The sequence below is a fragment of the Mus musculus genome, chromosome 6 (genome assembly GCF_000001635.26).
Source record: "Mus musculus strain C57BL/6J chromosome 6, GRCm38.p6 C57BL/6J".
Lineage (NCBI taxonomy): Eukaryota > Metazoa > Chordata > Mammalia > Rodentia > Muridae > Mus > Mus musculus.
In genome coordinates, this window is record NC_000072.6 from 83,588,254 (window position 1) to 83,600,754 (window position 12,501).

Genomic DNA, 12,501 nt, shown 5'->3' on the forward strand with positions numbered 1-12,501 from the left:
GCACAGCCAGCCAGAGACTCGGCGCTCCTTTCCCTCCTGTTACACAGATCTCTGTCTCTACTACCTACATGCTTCTTGAAAAATATCTAAAAAGCAGTTGTGATAGTGCAAGAAAACATTAACAAATATTGCTTTAAACTATTATCCAGAAAGGCAAATATTAAGAACTAGAAATTGTACATGGTTTTATCTGAATTCAGTTTTACATGTGCACAAGTCTACCAGATGTCAATGACAAGCCTGATGGTGCCCTTCCCCACGGTGACTTCCTTCACCACCATCCACTGGCCCAGCTAGAGGAGAGCTCCCTTTGGCAAGTCTTTCCAAGGATTCCTGTAGGATGTTTTTTGATATCTTCCAAGAAGGTAGTTCTCTGAGCCACTTCATCTTTTCTTCTTCTATGGAGAGAGAAAAGGATTTAGGCTAATGCTTCAAATCTCAGAAGAAAAAGACTCCTCGGCACAGAGATGGCAAAGTGCGGTTCTGTTCCAGTCCAGCATCTCAGATAGACTCTGTGCTTGCCTCTGTAAACCTGGTGCCATGGAGCACAGCCACCAGCCCTTACTCAGTTGCTACATGGCTATCTTCAGTAACTGCTAAGTCTTGGTCTTCTTAGGACCCTTCCACTTTGTGTGTGTGTGTGTGAGGGTTGTATGTGTGCAAGTGCATAAGTGTGAAAGTGAGTGTGGAGATTAGGCAGATTTTCAGTGTGCACTTCCTGTGTGTGGTCTACCTAATTTTTCTGAAAGATGATCTTTAATTGATCTGGAAACTCAACACGGTTAGCTTAGCTAGCTGGCCAGTGAACTTCAGGGGTCGGTCCCTGACTGCCTTCTTAGTGCTGGGGCTGATTTTTATTGTCGTTACTTTTATTAATTTGGACTCTTGGGTTAGGCTCAGGTCCTCATGCTTGCCTGGCTAGAAATTTATGGACTGAAGGTCTCCAACCTTCATTTTAATCTTTGCTGTAATCCTGGTCCACCTTCACTGTCTGTCTCCTGTAACTGTGGGGCAGTGGACTGTAAGAGGAAGTCTGATCCTGGGTTGAGCTAAAAGCTTGAAACCCAGGAGACCCTGAGGGGATGGGAGGAGCTTTGCCTGCTCTGGACACCAGGTCCCTGTTGCCACATAAGGGAAACACCCCAAGGTCTTCCACGTGTAGATGAGGCATCCCTAACATCTCAGACCAAGACAATAGGAAAAGAGATGTGACCTGTGTTCACAAAAGCTCAAGACAGAGATCTCCATGCTAATGAAGATCTCTAGAGACCTGGAGGGCTTAGCCAATAAGATTCCCTTTCCAGACATTCCTCCCTGCAAAAGGTATTTAATCTCAGGCCCACCCTGAGATGTGGGGTATGGTTTTATGCATCCACTTTCCACCATGATAATAAATGGTTTGGAACCACAGACTGTCTCTTTCATTGGGATTCATGTGTGGAGACTTGGAGAAGTCCTTTGCCTAAAGAGCTGCAGCCTAGCCTCCTGTAAAAGGCCTCTCTGTGCTCCCAGCCACAATCACCACCAAGCCTGATGCCTGTCAAGCCAAGGACTTTCCCTGCTGGGACAAGCCAGAGTTTCCTTCCTCTCCCCACCTCCCTCCCACCACTCTGGACTACAGGCTGTCCCCAGCCCACAAGCCCAAAATCCATTCTCAGATCTTCCTCGACTCTCAGTGGTGCCCAGATGTCCAAGAGCATGAGAACCCCATGGCCCCAGCCTCATCGCAGGCCCAGAGACCCCCGAACCAGTTCCGGCTTTCCCATGCCTAAGACTGTGCTTTCCCATCCCCTGAGTGGTGCCTGGGGCTTCCCTACAGCCCACACCCATCCATGGGGCATGGGGTAAGTGCAGTCAAACTCCCCACATCTTGCCTCTCCAAGTGGCCATGTCCTGTGGCAGAGCAGATGAGGGACCCACAACCCTCCATAACCTGACATCTATAATTCTGTTTTGTCTTATGCTGAAATGTGTGTTCTGTATCCCAGTCAATGCTGACTGAATAGTAAACCAGCTCCATGGTTACTCCTGCTGCCTTGGTCTCAGCTGAGCTCCAATCAGAAATAAAGATTTCCAATTTTTCTCTTGAAGATCACCTGAGTTCAGTGACATGTACAAAGCACTAAATGCCAAGTGATAACAATCCTTTCACTTGGTGCTCTAGACATGTTAGGATGAGAGCAGCTCACCCTGCCAACCATCAACACGGGCACATGGAACAGCCCAGCAGACACATACACAGCAGTGATAGGTGGCTCCAGTGTACGGCCCTGCCCAACACCAGAGCACTGCAGAGCCCTAGGATCACTAACGATACCCAACAAGACCCACTGCATATACCACTGGGAATATCAGTGGCTACAGAAAGCTTTAGGGCAATGGTTCTCTACCTTCCTAAAGCTACAACCCTTTTGACTGTTTCTGGATAACACCCAGGATGGCATTAACACTGATGGCTTCTTATTGTTCTGGAGCCCTTGCTGTTATCGACGTCCTCATCTGTAGCGCTGGAGACCTCTCTCACTGCTGCTTTGTCAGCACTGCTGAGCCCTCTTCCTCTCTTTGGTGGCTTATTTACTGCCCAATCAACCTCATGATAGGTGAGCTTGGATAGGCTTTCTTTGGTTGACTTACAATCTTTGAATGATCCATTGAGTTTCCTCTTGCTAAGAGTTTTTCGACCTTGCACAAGTTTGGAAGGTTGGCAGGAGCAAGCCTTTCATGGTCCTGCAACTTTAAAGTTTTGATATAGGGGGGGGGGGGAATGTCCCCATGCAGACATCTGAGCTTTACCACAACCTTCTTAAAAGCTCTGATTCAACACCAACTCCAGGTAACATCTTGCCATGAAATAGGCCTTTATTGATGAAGTTTCTGATTGTTAGATAAGTTGTCCTACATTGTCCTCTGTTGTCATCTTTGCATAGGTGGCTCACTTAGTTTAAGTTGACTACTAAACACTGTGCAGTCTGGTCTACATCAGCCTCCATGGACTATAGGCCTTTAGGAAGAGAGTACCCAAATCATTGGTGGACAACCACAGAGCCACACCTTTCAAATCTACTACAGGACCGAGATGAACAACTGGAGAAGTCGACCCTTGATAGAGGGTTGCATATAGTTCATCGACTCTTCTGGTTATTTGCTGAGCTGTGACCTCTTGAGGTTTTCTAATGACACGGCGCAATGCAGCCTTTGAGATTTTATTCTTCAGTGCAGGTGTCTCATTAACTTCATTAACCATTTGGTTCAGCCCTCCAGCTTGGTTCTCTTGTACAAGTGGAAGCAAGGCCTTTTTTCTTGTCTTATATAAAGACAGAAAAATTGCCAAGAGACAAATTATTGGCAATAATATACCTCCACCCAGAGTTTTTGCTACTATTGACTCAGTCAGATGTGTGATAGCTGCTGGCTGCACCACTAAGTCTAGATAGGGGAGCACAATGGGTTCTTGGTACAATGGGTTGTTGTCAATTCCATCTGGGATGCCTTGGTCCTGTGCTTTGTGTACACTTGAGACATTGACTCCATGTTATTAATTGGGGCTATCACAGACAGCACCTTTACGCAGCAGAGGTTAGCCCTGAAGTAGTCATCATCCCCTACATGCTGAGGTGACCTGCTTGGTCAAGCAGTCCTGGCACCGACACTACTTTTAGAGAATTTGTCTGGAGGATCTGGCAGGGAACACAGCTGCCGCTGTGTCCTAGACATGAAACGCAGTCCCGTTTCTCTCTCCTGAAGGTCCAGTTCTAACTAAGCCCAGGTCCAGGAGGGCTGCACACTGAGCCCTGAGGAGGACACAGCTGATTCTCCAGCCAGGTCAGCCACGGCGGCCCTGCTCATGAAGGGAGGGCTGGCAAATGTGGCAGCCAGTTCCCCTCACATCCCAACACTACCGCTGAGCTCCTGTGGAATCGTGGGGGAGGGCGGCGGCTGCAGGGAAGCATCTTGGCTCTGGGTGCGCCTGTCTACACACCCCCAGCTCTCTCTGCTTCTGTTGAAACCCTTCAGCAACTCCCTGATGTCCTCTGTACACTGTGCTCCTAAAGACTCAACACCTCAGTGAAGCCAGGGCCCAGCCTGTTGGTTATTTCACTGTGGAAGGTGAAGATTCATTTTTGGAGAGAGGAAACCCTCTATCAAAAGTCATAATCTCAGATATATGTGCAACAACAATGAAGTTAGGGCGCCAGATTCTAGTTCAGCACGTTCCCTGTGACTCCACACTATCTGCACCTCTTAAAATGGAGGGGGGAAATTGAGTTAACACATGTTTATTTCTTTACCAGACATTGTTGGGAGGGTCATGCCAACACTGTAACAAGGATCAGATAAAGTAATGAGAACACCATTGTGTTTCAGAAGCAAAAATCTCCATGTCTGGGGTCAGAGATGCTGGACACTGAGGCAAATTGGCTTTGTCAACATCATGAGGACCCCAAGACCACTCAGGTGCTTGATTGGCTTAGGATAAAGCTACATTGGTAGCTGAGTCCAAGGCTTCCTGAAAAATCTCAAATTGGAGATGCAGAACTGAGTTTGCTCTGCCCATATCTCTTCCTGGCTCTATCGTCTACTGGTCAGTCTGTGGTATCATGTGAGGAGAATGATGTGGGGATGAGAGAGCAGCTTTAGCTTGAAAGCTGATCCCGAAGGGACATGGGGTCTCCATGATTTCTCCAAGCCGTATGTTCTCCAAAGGTAAGAGCAAAATGAAGGGGTCCAGCACTGTCTCTCGCCCTTGGTAAGCCAGTCAGAGCATGCACACGGAAAGATTTCTATTTCTTTTTCCAGGAATAATTTTGACTTTGTGGCCTGAGCTGGCCTATAACTCAGAATTTATCCCAGAATTTTACACATGGGCATAAATCCTCCTGCGCCTCCTGCTTCGGTCACAGGGAGCTGGGATTTCATCCATGAGCCCAGACACTCAGCTGAGAGTTATTACTATATATTTATAGAATGCTCGTTTTCATAATTGCCAAGCATCAGTAGATGCTTTTAGTAGCTAAAATACAAACACAGAGGCGTCTTCCTGATGAGCTGGTCCTCCTCGTCACCCCCTGTCCCAGCCTTAGCCCCTCCCTGTTCTATTAATCTATTGTGTTCACTGAGTCTTCCTCTGTGTGCCCTGTGCTGAGCAGTTTCCACTCTGAGTCTTTAAATTTATTTTTTAATAAAGTCTTTGGCTCCCTTCAACATTCATTCCCAAGTGACCTGTGTTACCGTGGGAATGCCCACGCTCCATGCTCTCTCTTTCTTGTCTTCTTTTTCTCTCCTTATGTTTTTATTTCCTTTTGTGTCTGCAGGTCCAGGTGGCCTGTTCTTTCTATGAACACCCCAAACCTGCTTTTCCCCTGAGCCTCCTTACTGCCCTGTCCTCCTCGGCCCTCTCTTTATTTCTCTTTAACTAGACAGAGGGCTCCTAACACTGGGAATGTTGTTGTATTTTTGGAAACCCCTTGATTCTCCTCTCCCTGGCTCTGAAGGCTTGAGATTATAGGAGTGTGCTGCCAAGCTCTGAATAATATCCTTAAGAGTTTGTTTGGAATGTCTGCCATGATGAACCATTTGCCAAAACTGGGTGCTGTCCTCCTCCATCAGGAAGGTGCCTGCCTTTGACCCAGTGCGCAGGGTCAGAGGGAGCACAGCTGTTCCCGTGCCCTTGACTGAATCACACAGTCCTGCTCTTCCAGGGAAAGAAGACTTTACTCTATCACACGGTGTCTGGGGAGGCACACGTGCAGGCATAGAAGAGGAAGGGACATCTGCCCAGCAGGAAAGGGTCGGCCAGTCTCAGCTGCGATCGCACAGTGGCAGGCAGATGTGTTACTGAGTCCCCTTAGAGCTCAACGCTACTGTTCATCAGCACCAACTGTGAAGTACTGCCATGGAAGGGTGGCTGCTGTGGGGAAGCCTCTTGGCCTTCAGTGCTCCTGTCTACACACCCAGCTCTCTGTCTGTGCTGTTGAAACTCTCAGGAGCTCCCTGGCTTCTTCCTCTATGTTATGCTCCCAAAGATACAATACCCCAGAGAGCCCTGAAGCCTTTCTCTGTGTTATCTCACTAAGGAGGGTCAAGACACATTTTGTGCATAAGGAAATGCTCTTCCAAAGTCACAACCTTAGGAGATGTCAGAGCCAGGTCCACAGTTCGGCGCCAGCTCGTCGTTCAGAACCCTCCTTTTTATCTCACATCGTTTTGGCTCTTCCAAATTTAGGAGTCTGTCCAACAAAACAAATGTTAAGAAAATTTCCCTCCCTGCCATTGTCAAGACTGTTGGATAACAGGATGGAATATGGTTTGTTATGTTCAGAGTAAAAAGTCACGCATGTCCAAGATCAGAGATGTTGAGCCTGATGCAAATTTAGTAAGCTCCATGGTATCCAAGACTCTATCAGGTACTGATTGACTGAGAGGAACAAAGACTCCTTGAAGCAGGTGGAAGCCAATAGGAATCTCAGAAGCCGTGTATAGAAAGGGCCTGAGTGGCCACCATGCAAGAAGGCTATAGCAGCCCTACATGGCTGCAATCTGGCAGCTGAAAACACACCATGTGGACATGACAGTTCCTTTTCCCAAGACTCTCAGTTCAGGGAGAGTGTCACATGTTCCTTACAAGTGGTCATTGATCAAGTCATTTATCATCAAACCCCTGATAGTTACATTCAAATGGACACGTCAATATATGTTATTCAGACAGATGATGATCTTGTGTGGAAAGCAGGCAGACCTCCAGGCTGACTAAAAATGGCCATTCTGAAAGCCTGTCACTCAATTTGGTTTGGAAACTGACAGCGGCTTTCATTGACCATAAACATGCTTGAAGAACTACTTTTGTGGCCAGAGTAGTCACTCAGCAGTTAGAAGGAGGCTGCCTTTTCAGAACACCTAGGTCCCTTTCTCAGTCACTGGAGAGTGGTACATATCCACTTGAAACTCCAGTTCCAAAGGATCCAATGCCCTCTTCTGACCTCTTCAGACACAAGGCATTCACATGGTGCTTAGCTACATGCAATCGAAAAACACTTCTAAACATGAGGAGTGGAGAGGAGGGTGGGGAATTCCTTTGGGAACTCCATTGAAGAAGAAAGTAAAATTCCCAGGGTGTGGCTTTATATCAAATAAAATATCTCTTGTACTTGCTCTGTACCCAAGGGTGTCTCTGAACTTCTGATTCTCCTGTCTCCACCTCCCAAACAAATATCAAATATCTCTTATTTCTTCTCCTTGAGCTCTACCTTGCTTGAGCAAGTGTGATGGTTTGTATATGCTTGGCCCAGGGAGTAGCACTATTTGGAGGTGTGGCCTTGTTGGAGTAGGCGTGTCACTGTGGGTGTGGGCTTTAAGATCCTACTCCTAGCTGCCTGCCAGTCAGTATTCTGCTAGCAGCCTTTAGATGAAGATGTAGAACTCTCATCTCCTCCTGGACCATGCCTGTCTGGATGCTGCCATGCTCCTGCCTCGATGATAATGGACTGAACCTCTGAACCTGTAAGCCAGCCCCAATTAAATGTTGTCCATTATAAGACTTGCCTTGGTCATGGTGTCTGTTCACAGCAGTAAAACCCTAACTAAGTCAGCAGGGCTGGGTCAGATAATCCTCACATCTGTTCTTTATCATTTCTGTTTTCCTGCTCCACTGTGGGAAATTGTTCCATGGATAAGGCTAAAATCCACAGTTTCTATGTAGATCACGCTGGCCTTGAACTCATAGAGCTCTATCTCCTGCTCCTGTAAGTTGAAGTTGTCTTTATTTCCCAGTGTACTCATGGACACCAGAAGAATTCACAGCTGCCCGGGTCGGAGTCGTGAAGTGTAAGACCAAACTTGGTGTGGTGACAGTCAGCTTTCTGGCATAAGAAACACCTAAGATATCTAACCTATAACTTATCATGTGGGAGGTTTACTTTGTCTCAGTCTCACGGCCCTGTGCATCGCTGTCCTGTGGCAAGGGAGGATGTCAAAGGCAAGGGACACTCAGTGAGGCAAGTCTCTTCTGCATATCCTGAACAAACAAGAGAAAGAGGGCCTGGTGTGAAGTTCAGTTGGTGTGCTTACCTCACATACACAAATCCCTGGTTCCTGCACCAGAAATGTATAAGTACTCGGTGTGATGACATGTGCTTAAAACTCCCAGTGAGCCGGGTGTGGTGGCGCATGCCTTTAATCCCAGCACTCAGGAGGCAGAGGCAGGCGGATTTCTGAGTTCAAGGCCAGCCTGGTCTACAAAGTGAGTTCCAGGACAGCCAGGGCTGCATAGAGAAACCTTGTCTTCAAAAACCAAAAACCAAAACCCAAAACCAAACCAAACCAAAACAAAACAAAAAACAAACAAACAAACAAACAAACAAACAAACAAAACCTCCCAGTGTTTGGGAGGTGGAGACAGGAGAATCAGAAGTTCAGAGACACCCTTGGATACAGAGCAAGTACAAGAGATTTTGCCTATATAAAGCCAGCCAGGCAGACAGACAGACAGACAGGCATGATATGAGGATAGGATAAGCTGGGTCCATTTCAAAGACAAGTTCCCAACGATCAGAATCCTAGGCCACTCTTAAAATTTCTATTCCTTCATAATAGAATTCAGCTGGGACTAAACTGGAAACACATCCTAGATCAGAATCCTAGGCCACTCTTAAAATTTCTATTCCTTCACAATAGAATTCAGCTGGGACTAAACTGGAAACACATGGACTAGTGTGAGCATCCCTGATCCAATATAGCCTGTGGAAAGGTCAGTTTTTAAAAATCCGATGTTTACACACGTAAGTGCTCGGCTCGTATGCTCCCTTCCACTTAGGCAGATGCCATGCTCCCTGCCCTGGTCCTCGCTATAACCAGCTTCTGTAGTGGTTTCCTGTCCATAGCTCCAGAGCCTCTAACTTGCACTCTCTCTAAATTTCTCTGCATCTCCTCTGCTCATGTTAGTTTTGTGGTCTGCAGCTTTGCTGAGATTCTTAGTCACACCCAAGGGCTTTCTGGATATATTTCTAGATGTCACATAGAAGATCATATCCTATGTGAATACGGACACTTTGATTTCTTCCTTTCTTATTATCCCTTTTGTGTTTTTTTTATCAATTCTCTTGTACTGAGATTAGATTTTTTATAGAATACTGAATGAGAGTGGTATATTATTGAGTTGCAGATGTTGAACCATTTTGCATCTCTGGGATGAAGCCATTTTCATCATAGAGAATTATTGTTGGCTGCTTTTTTGAATTCCATTTGTAAGTGGTCCATTTGCATCTCTTATCAATCAGTCTGAATTTTCGTAGGTCAGTTTACAGCGAGTTTGGTCTTTAGAAGATCAGATGGCTTTTGTAGTTCCTGAGAGATTTATGCTACACTTGGTTAGTTTCAAGCCTATAGGCATCTGTGCTATTCATTCTCTAGGGTAACATTCCAATTTTCTATAACTTCCAAAGGTCTTCTATCTGTACTGTCAATCTGGATGATCCTCCTTTGTGTTTACAATCTTTGCAAAAGTAAACAGATGTTGGCCTGTTAACATATGGCTTTTCTATTTACAATTTGCATTTTCTATTATTGACTTTTAATGATGAGAGAATATTTATAATTGTAAGTATACATGGTTCTAAAATTGACTAAAATATGAGCTATGTAAATGTAAATATAATGTTTGCTTTTGTACAAAATGACTATATACATTTGTGAAAGTAAATACTATCAGCCAGAAGTTTTAACTAGCAGTCATCTGTCCATTTATTCACTCATGAAAAAATAACACTGATTTTTCTTTCAGCTTACACAGATCTAAGTTGCTGTGAATATTACTAACAGAGAATTCGAGGAAACTTCAGAAATTACAAACTAGTGTAAACTGATCTCTTATTGGCTGCCATAATGACTCACAGTCTATTCTGGGACTTGTCTGCTACTCTGACCTCAAATGTCCTGTCCTTTGGTTCCACTTGTAGAGGAATCAGAGATTTGCTAGCAGGCACAGGAGCCTCTACCAGAGTGCTGGGGAAATCCTGGACTTGAGCTTTCCCCTCTCTCTGTTTTTGATGTTTACGTAAAGCCCTTCTGTGCACAGTTGTCATGACGCCTAATGTGTGATACCAGTAAAAGCAGCTGTCAGTGGATGGGTGGCTGACATAGTTTTTGGCAATTGACAGCATTGAAAAAACCTAAAATGGGATGATGGCTGTCAATATCAGACAGGTTAAGTGAACTTAATGTACATTAACTTATATTTAGTATAATCAGTGAAATGCTCTGGTGCTTTTAAAACTAACATGGAAATAAATATATGTATATATGTATATAATATACAAACATGTGTATATATGTGCATAGAATATTTATTTGTATAATAGTTATGTATATATGCATGCATTTGAGGGAAATGGAAATGTTTTATATAAAACGACTATATACATGTGTAAAAGTAAATATTATGAACAATGTACAAAATGTCTACATCTGACTACATTGTAAAGAACACGCAGGCATCTGTGGCGGGGTGGGAGGAGGTCTGAACTTCTGTTTCTATTCTGAGGTTTTGGAGTGAAGCAGGAGGGAGCATTATCAAGCACACAGGCACTATTCGCCTTGAGCTATAGAGGGCGCAGTGGGGCCAAAGTCCGGCTGACAAATGGAGTTCTTCGGCAGCCTTCATTCAATGTCAACACAGTGAATTTGTATAATAGTTATGTATATATGCATGCATTTGAGGGAAATGGAAATGTTTTGTATAAAACGACTATATACATGTGTGAAAGTAAATACAATGGGCCGCTACACTGGGACACTAGGGATGCTGGGGCAGAGAGTTCCTTGTTTTACTATTGTTCTGAATCTAGAGGCATCTTCAGGTCGCCCCGAGGTTGTGGGGACCGTCCCGCATTGTGTGCGATGCATTTCGGCGCCCACATGAGCCAGCGGCATCACGTCTGCTGTGGGAGCTGGATGTAGCTGTCTGTGCTGCACCAAAGAAGAAGGGTATGGTAAGGCGCTCTGTTGTAGCTTCAGTAGCCTTGGGTCTCCATGTTCCCCGCGACCTTTGTTCCTTCCGCCTCCCAGAGTTCTTAGCGCATCCACTCTGCATCCCATAGTCTCAGGTCTGTCCCAACCGGGCTCTGTCTGTGGATCTCGGGCTGCCCCCCAGAGTTCTTAGCGCATCCACTCCGCATCCCATAGTCTCAGGTCTGTCCCAACCGGGCTCTGTCTGTGGATCTCCGGCCAGTGCGGAAGAGCGCAGTGGGCACAAAGTGCTGTTTGTATTGAGTCGTCCTAGGATCTTAGAGATCTGCAATCCTCGAGTTGCTATTTAGATGTACACAGTGTGAGGGATCTGGTCTGAGCTGTAGACATCCTGCCCTCAGTTACCAGCTGAGGATATCCTGAAACTTCAGAGCTGTGGAGGCTGAGGGGTCATTTGAAAGTTTTCCCTGCCTGGGTCAATGGTTAGTTTTACAACTTTGCCCAAGGGTGTTGACGAATCCCTTACTCCTTTCCACTGTCTGCTCCCCACTCCAGATTGCAAGTCTGTCCTTTATCTCCATAACTAAGGAATAGCTGAAGCCAGGTGTGACCAGACCCACTTTTCCCCTTCTTAGCATTCATCAAATCCTTTGTTTTATCTCCATAAGTATGCAATAGCCAACACCCCTGGATGGCTAGACTGTCCTCGTCCCTCCCCGGACTTCAGTTAAGTCCTGCGTTTATCTCCAGGCTATTCTTAGAGTCTGGCAGCTTCCTTCCTTCAGCAACCCAGTGCAGAACTTGCCTGACCTGTTGCAAAAGCATTCTACATGTGTTGTCCGTTCTCTACTCTCAGTTCCCTCCGATGCACTTTCTATACAAGAAACCATAAACATAATGAATTATTTAAAATCAAAATGGAGTGGCAAGACAGCTCAAATACAGCAAAAGGTTAAATAAAAAGCCAACTCCTTGTCATGGCCTGTCACAGTTGGTTCCACTATTCTGGGGCCCTTTAAATCTTCAGCCCTGAGGGTTAGAGATGGGGAAGAACACTACATAGTCATCAAGAGAAAAATCCACCAAGAGGACAGTGCAATCCTTAGTATCTATGCACCAAACACCGGGGCACTTAAACTCACAAAAGAAACAGTGCTGCTACAGCCTAAATCAAATGTTGGCCTTTACACACTGAGAGTAGGAGACTTCAATACCCCATTCTCACTAATAGATAGGTCATCCAGACAAAACTAAAATGGGAAATACTGGAGCTAACCAACATCATAAACCAAATGGATTTGACAGATACTTAAGAATATTACACACACACACACACACACACACACACACACACACACATTACCTTCTTCTTCTTTTTCTTCTTCTTCTTCTTCTTCTTCTTCTTCTTCTTCTTCTTCTTCTTCTTCTTCTTCTTCTTCTTCTTCTTCCTCCTCCTCCTCCTCCTCCTCCTCCTCCTCCTCCTCCTCCTCCTCCTCTTCTTCTTCTTCTTCTTCTTCTTCTTCTTCTTCTTCTTCTTTTTGC